Genomic DNA, 6,952 nt, shown 5'->3' with positions numbered 1-6,952 from the left:
TGGGACATTATTTGCCCTAACACAAATAAAGGAATAAAAATGTAATAAATCAGAGCAGAAAGTTTTAAAATCATAAAGGCATGGCATTAAATGTTGCATGCATTGCAAAAATGAATAAATATATAAAAAGACAATAAAAAAATATAAAAAGGAATATCTTCATCTCTATTTTTTTTTTCAAATACAAATATAAAAACATTCTTAAATCAAGCTTTTTTTCCCTTTCTTTGAATAAGTCGATTTGCAGATACATATTTGTTAGTTTTTTTCATAGACTTCCTTAGTTTTGATACATTTGCCATAACACAAATATAATAAACCTGATAACTAAAACTAAACCTATCATTTAAATATATTTAAAATGAAAAACTTTTTTTTCTATAGTTTTTATACATTTTTATTTCAGCTTTAGTTCTAGGTATTTAAGTACACTGAGTTAAACTAATAGAAAACGAATTAGAATATTTTTAAAATATACACTACCATTAAAAAATTTGGGGTCAGCATTTATTATTTATTTATTCATTTATTTAAAATAAGGAATGCTTTTATTTAGCAAGGATGTTTAAAATTAATAAAAATAGATAATAAAAACTTATATTATTAGAAAATATTTATATTTTATATAAATGCTGTTCTTTTTAACTTTATTCATTAAATATATTAAATATATTTATATTTATTATATTTTATATTATATTTATATTTACTCATTTAGAAGATACTTTTTTCCAAAGTGACTTTCAGGCTAACATTTTTTACCTAACATAAAATAATGATAATTAATAATAATAAATAAATAAATAAAAATAATAAATAATAAAAAAAAATCCTGGGAAAAAAAAGTATCACGCGCAGCAACTGTGTTCAACATTCATAATAATCAGAAATGTTTCTTGAGCAGTAAATCATCATATTATTCTGATTTCTGAAGATCATGTGAAACTAAAGACTGGAGGAATATGCTGACAATACAGCTCCACATCACAGAAATAAATTACAGTTTAAAATATATTAAAAAAGAAAACCATATTTTAAATGGTAATAATATTTTACAATATTACCGACTTCTTTAAAACATACAAAAAATCTTACTGATCCCAAATCATTGGGTCGCTGACTGTCACTGGTGTTAAAGCCTGCAGTGGCGCCGGAGCGCCTGTGGGCGGCAGCAGCGCGCAGACCCCGCGGAAGTGACGTCAGGCGAAGAAGAATCTCTGTTTACAGCAGTGTTTTTAAACTCTGTTCCTTGAGCTCTCAGAGTGTGATTTAAGAAATGATTTGGCGTTTAAACCCTTTTTCTGAAACCCCGACATGAGCGACGCGACGGAGAGTCGAGAGCAGCGAGCTCCTCTGTCTTCAGCCGCGATGAAGGTGATTTTCGGACATGTTTAGCTCATTCTGTTATTAAACAGCTAACGCTAAAGCTAGGAGAACTCTATTAGCTGCTGCCTTCTGTCTTTGAGTCTAATCTTATGTTTGAACAGTGAGTTGATGTCATTTATGTGCAATGACTTCATGCTGATCACGAGTACGATATATGGTATGAATTTAGAATCAGAAGTTTATTAGCTAAATAAGTTTCTAATTTGCACCAAAAGTATGCATGCTATTTCTAATTATAATGTAATTTTTATAGTTTATGAACAGAATATAAAATGCATTACAAATACACTACCAGTAAAAATTTTTGAACAGTAAAATAAAATAAAAAGAATCTTCTGCTCATCAAGGCTGCATTTATTTGATCCAAAAATACTGTAAAATATCTGTTTTCTATATGAATCTGTGTTAAATGTGATTTATTTCTGTGATGCTCAGCTGTATTTTCAGCATCATTCCTACAGTTTTCAGTGTCACATGAAACAGATATTTTACATCGTAATAATATTTCAGAATTTTACAGTATTTTCGAAATAAATGCAGCCTTGGTGACTTAAAAAAACATCTTGTAGATGTTGTGTGTGTGTGTGCCAGTATAAGCAGGTTAGGATGCAGTTGTTATATTGCCGCAATAACGTATGATTTCAAATCTAGTGTTTATTTGTCACTGTGAATCCAATGTGTAATCATCAGAGAGCTGAAATCAGTGACCAGCCGCCAGCGGTGGAGAAGAGAGGGCCGTATCTCATGTTCAAGGCTCCTGGTTTCCACACCACGCTCCGTAAGTCCTGAGAGCTCGGATCAGTCGTCTGCTCTAAACTCACGTCTTAAGCTGCATGCACTGACACAGAAACTGTGTTTGCAGAGAAGCACAGAGACACGGGCCAGACGAGCTCTGCAGAAGAGAGGATTGGGCTCAGGGAGGACACGACACAAACCACAGACGTGAGGATGAGGATGAGCTTAACTACATGCAAACACAGATATTCACATTCATGCATTTGGCAGATGCTTCCATGCAAAGTGACTTGCATTGCATTTAAGGGATGCATTTTTTTTTAGTGATTTTTTAGTGTGCATTTCTCATTTTGGTTTAGTTAAAATTAAAGTGTATAGATGTACAAAAAAAATTGTGAAAAAAAATTATTTAAAAAATTACAAAAGTGTTATTTTAGTATCACTGATTTAATATATATATATATATATATATATATGTGTATATATATATGTATATATATATATATATATATATATATATATATATATATATATATATATATATATATATATATATATTAGTTTCATTGATAATATAACCGTTTTAATTGTTATTTTTAATTTGTTTTAATTTTTATGTTTCATTTTCATTATAGTTAAAGAGATTTTGTTGTGTGTTTCTTTCATTTTTTTATGTCTATAATTTAATAATTATTATTATTTTATTTAGTTTATTAAGTTTTTGGTTATTTTTACTGAAGTTAAACTAAATAGAAATAAGAAATATTTAGCTTAGTAACTTCACATTCTTAAATATTTGATTTCAGTTAACTTAGTTTTTTTTTTCTGTACTGAAAGTGCTTTTTATATAGTTTGTAGTATGTTTACTATAATGACCCTGCAACAAAATGACTAAAAACTTCAACTAAAAACAGATGAAAACAGGAAATCTAAATATTAACACAAACTATAACAGATACAGCTCGAGTCTTGAGTTGGTTTGATTAAAGCGAGTGTGTTTCACAGCTCACACTCATCAAGCCTTCCTTCATTCCCCTTCAGCCACACACACACACACACACACACACACATACACACATACACACACACTCACTCACACACACACACACACACACACAGGCGTGCTGTTGTTCAGTGTGTTTCTCTCTGCAGTGTGAGCTTCAGTAAGGGCTACGCTGCTCTGAGTCAGACGGGAGAGGATTCGCTCGTCTCGCTGGACTCTGACAGGTGCGTCACACATCAGAAGCAGCTCCACACAAGCCTGAAACTCTGATATTGACCAGAAGCATGTTCTGATTGATTAGAGGGAGTGTGTGCTGATTGATTGTGTTTGCTTTCATCAGTGATGCGGAGCTGGACTGTTCGTCTGGATATTCCTCAGCTGAGGTGAGTTTATACTTTATATTAGAAAGGGAACGATTAACCACAGTCGATTCAAATATGTGACGAATCAAATCGGTTGAGATGCTAACAGATCACGATTCAGTCAGTGGGAGGAGTTTATATGAATGTGTGTCTGAGGGAACTTACTATCTTTAGTGAAGTTTAGATGGTATTTTTTTCTCTGTATGAAGCATATTAAAGTTCATAAGTGCAGCGCTGCTTTGTTTACAGCGGTAACCAGGGAAACGCTTTAAGCTCCACCTGCTGCAGTGTTCACAAGTGCTTTGTTTACAGCGGTAACCAGGGAAACGCTCTAAGCTCCACCTGCTGCAGTGTTCACAAGAGCTTTGTTTACAGCGGTAACCAAGGAAACGCTTTAAGCTCCACCTGCTGCAGTGTTCACAAGTGTTTTGTTTACAGCGGTAACCAAGGAAACGCTCTAAGCTCCACCTGCTGCAGTGTTCACAAGTGCTTTGTTTACAGCGGTAACCAAGGAAACGCTCTAAGCTCCACCTGCTGCAGTGTTCACAAGTGCTTTGTTTACAGCGGTAACCAAGGAAACGCTCTAAGCTCCACCTGCTGCAGTGTTCACAAGTGCTTTGTTTACAGCGGTAACCAAGGAAACGCTTTAAGCTCCACCTGCTGCAGTGTTCACAAGTGCTTTGTTTACAGCGGTAACCAAGGAAACGCTCTAAGCTCCACCTGCTGCAGTGTTCACAAGTGCTTTGTTTACAGCGGTAACCAAGGAAACGCTCTAAGCTCCACCTGCTGCAGTGTTCACAAGTGCTTTGTTTACAGCGGTAACCAAGGAAACGCTTTAAGCTCCACCTGCTGGCAGAGAGTGAATCTGCATCTCATAAAGATATTTTGGATGTATAGTTTCACAAAACTGAATTCAAACCATTCTGTTTTTGCTCCAAGATCTTGAAATTATACAATCTAATTTAGATTCAAAGATGCTCATGTCGCATCTATGCAGAATTTTAGTTTGAAACATGATCAAAATGCAGTGGTTGCCTCTAATTCTAGATAGAAAGAACACACACAAAGCCTTATTTGTTTATTTGAAGTGCTATATTAGTATATTAGCACAGTTATATTTTGTAGCATTTTGTCAGAGCAATAATAAAAAGGACCCATTTAATTTATAATTGATCTGAAATCTGATTTTGTTTAAACAATGAAAATCAATCATGAATTGGATCCGCAGGTGCATCCAGAGCTGAGGCAGGCAGCTGCTGAAGGACGGATATCACCTGGATGAGATCCCTGATGATGAGGATCTGGACCTGATTCCCCCGAAAGCCCTGAGCTCGTCCGTCTGCTGCTTGCTCTGATGCTGTTGTCCTGCTGTCTGCAGTGAGGACTGGACCACAGACTGGGTTTTTACTCCCATCACACGTCTCAGCCGAACCCCACAAACGCTGGCAGCTGTGAGCTGCGTGTGCTCCAGAGATCAGTCTGGGATTCACTGCATCCTCCCTGCGCTCACAAATCAGCCCAAAGTTCAGAATAAATATATTAGGAGCTAGATTTCAAAAATTAGACCGATCTAAGTACCATTACAACACCTGTAGTAACATTATCTTTCTTAACTTGGTTTACGCCTCAAAGTCTCATTGCTGTAACTTATGGAAGTATGTTTCTGTCACACGATGGAAAAGTAAAAAGATAATTGAAACTTTTTTCTCATAATTTGGACTTTTGCAAGATATAAACCTTAATTAATTTTTTTTTTTTAAAGTCATAATTGTCAGATATTAACATGTGATTGTTAGAAAAAAGGTGCAATTACAGTGTGTGTGTTGTGTGTATGTATATATATTAAATCTTTTTTTAATGAATTGTGATAATTCGTAGAAAAAAAGTAAAAAAAAAAATAGGTTGAATTTATGAGATTTAAACTTGTAATTCTGAGAAAAAATCATATTTTTAGATTAAATCATCACAATAAAAAAAAAAAAGTTTCACAAAAACAGAATTGCGAGATGTAAACTTGGAATTGTTTATATCTTGCAATTCAGTTTTTTGTTTCCACCACAAAACACACACAAAAAAAATTATTAATTTATTTTTTTAAATTATTTTTATTGCTGTTAACTTTCTTTGCATGTTGAAGGAGCTCTGACGGTGATTTAGTTTATGATTCTTTATCAGTTATTAAAAAAAATAGAAATATAATATATACATGAGAATGTGGTAACACATTTTTTTTGTCCAGCTCACAATTTAGATTTTTTTTTCTTCTCAGAATTACATGTTTCTATCTTATCTCTTTATACCCGTGAGGAAGAAGTATGAATTGCGAGACAAATAGTTTCATTATTCATTTAATTTTAATTTTTTTTTATTCCCTTGCTGGGAACAGGCTTCCATAGCCCTCTGTCTCTTTTAAAGATCTCCTTCTCTTCGCTGTAATGGACTGAACACAATTCACATTTAAATGCTCAGTTATTTACTCATCATGCAGGGATTTGTTTTCTAATCATCATTTCCCTCCAGACAGCGGCTGATGATTTCAAAACTCTCAGAAAAGGAAAGTGAAGGTGAAAGTGGGATCTGAACACACGCGAATACCCATAATGCTCCAGCTCTCAGCATTGGGGAAGTGAAGCATTACTGAAATTGAGAAAACCTGACACTACTTTACATACGTGTGTGTGTGTGTGTGTGTGTGTGTGTGTGTGTGTTGTGTGTGTGTGTGTGTGTGCTGTGTGTGTGGTTACTCCACTATGGATGTTCAAGACTCTTTCAAAAAGTGTTTATTAATTTTTTTTAACCATATTTTCTCTGTATTGCTTTTTGGATTGGCACTAAGCTTTACGAAGATCTCTCTGATCTTCTGTATTCTCTCCAACAGCAGCACATTTTGTTACTGAGATGAAGTGTTGATGTTACTTTAGTCAATATATGACGTGTTATTCTGTATTTAAAATTGCATAATCAAGAATATTTTTATCTCCCCTTAAATATGCATTTGCTCGAGTCTTATAAATATGTGGCTGGTGTTTGTGACTAAAGTGTGTGTGAGAGTGAGATTTAATCAGGTGTCTTTAACACTATGCAACTTAACACTTTATTTCTTCACTTTGTAGACACAAGAATCAGTTACTGATTTTTATAATGCGATAATGTTATTGCCTCTTATTTTGTTGCAAAGAAATAATTATTTGTATTTTAACAATGTTTTGTGACATTAAATGAAACAGTTAAACTTTCTCTCGTTGATGTGTGTCAGGTGTCCAATCTTTACCAAATACATCATTGAATGGTAAATATAAGATGTGAAGCTGTGCACGAGCACCAGAGGGCGCTGCTGTCTCCATGAGCCTGAGTTTGATTCATGCATTAGAAATCATGACTTTTGAGCATTAATAAACATGCATCATGAAGCCTTCACGAGCTAAAACCCAAGGCATACATGTTCTTCATTAAATCAAACCGTAAA

The 6,952-nt window shown here is 34.2% G+C and overlaps 1 pseudogene; it reads left to right on the top strand.

Moving 5' to 3' along the window:
• The first annotated feature begins 1,196 nt into the window (after nt 1-1,196).
• On the top strand, nt 1,197-4,841 carry LOC113080816 (protein FAM219B-like; annotated as a pseudogene).
• The last annotated feature ends 2,111 nt before the right edge of the window (nt 4,842-6,952 follow it).

The sequence above is a fragment of the Carassius auratus genome, unplaced genomic scaffold (genome assembly GCF_003368295.1).
Source record: "Carassius auratus strain Wakin unplaced genomic scaffold, ASM336829v1 scaf_tig00032091, whole genome shotgun sequence".
Lineage (NCBI taxonomy): Eukaryota > Metazoa > Chordata > Actinopteri > Cypriniformes > Cyprinidae > Carassius > Carassius auratus.
Note: the sequence above shows the minus strand (reverse complement) of the source record. Positions and strands in the feature narration are given on the sequence as shown.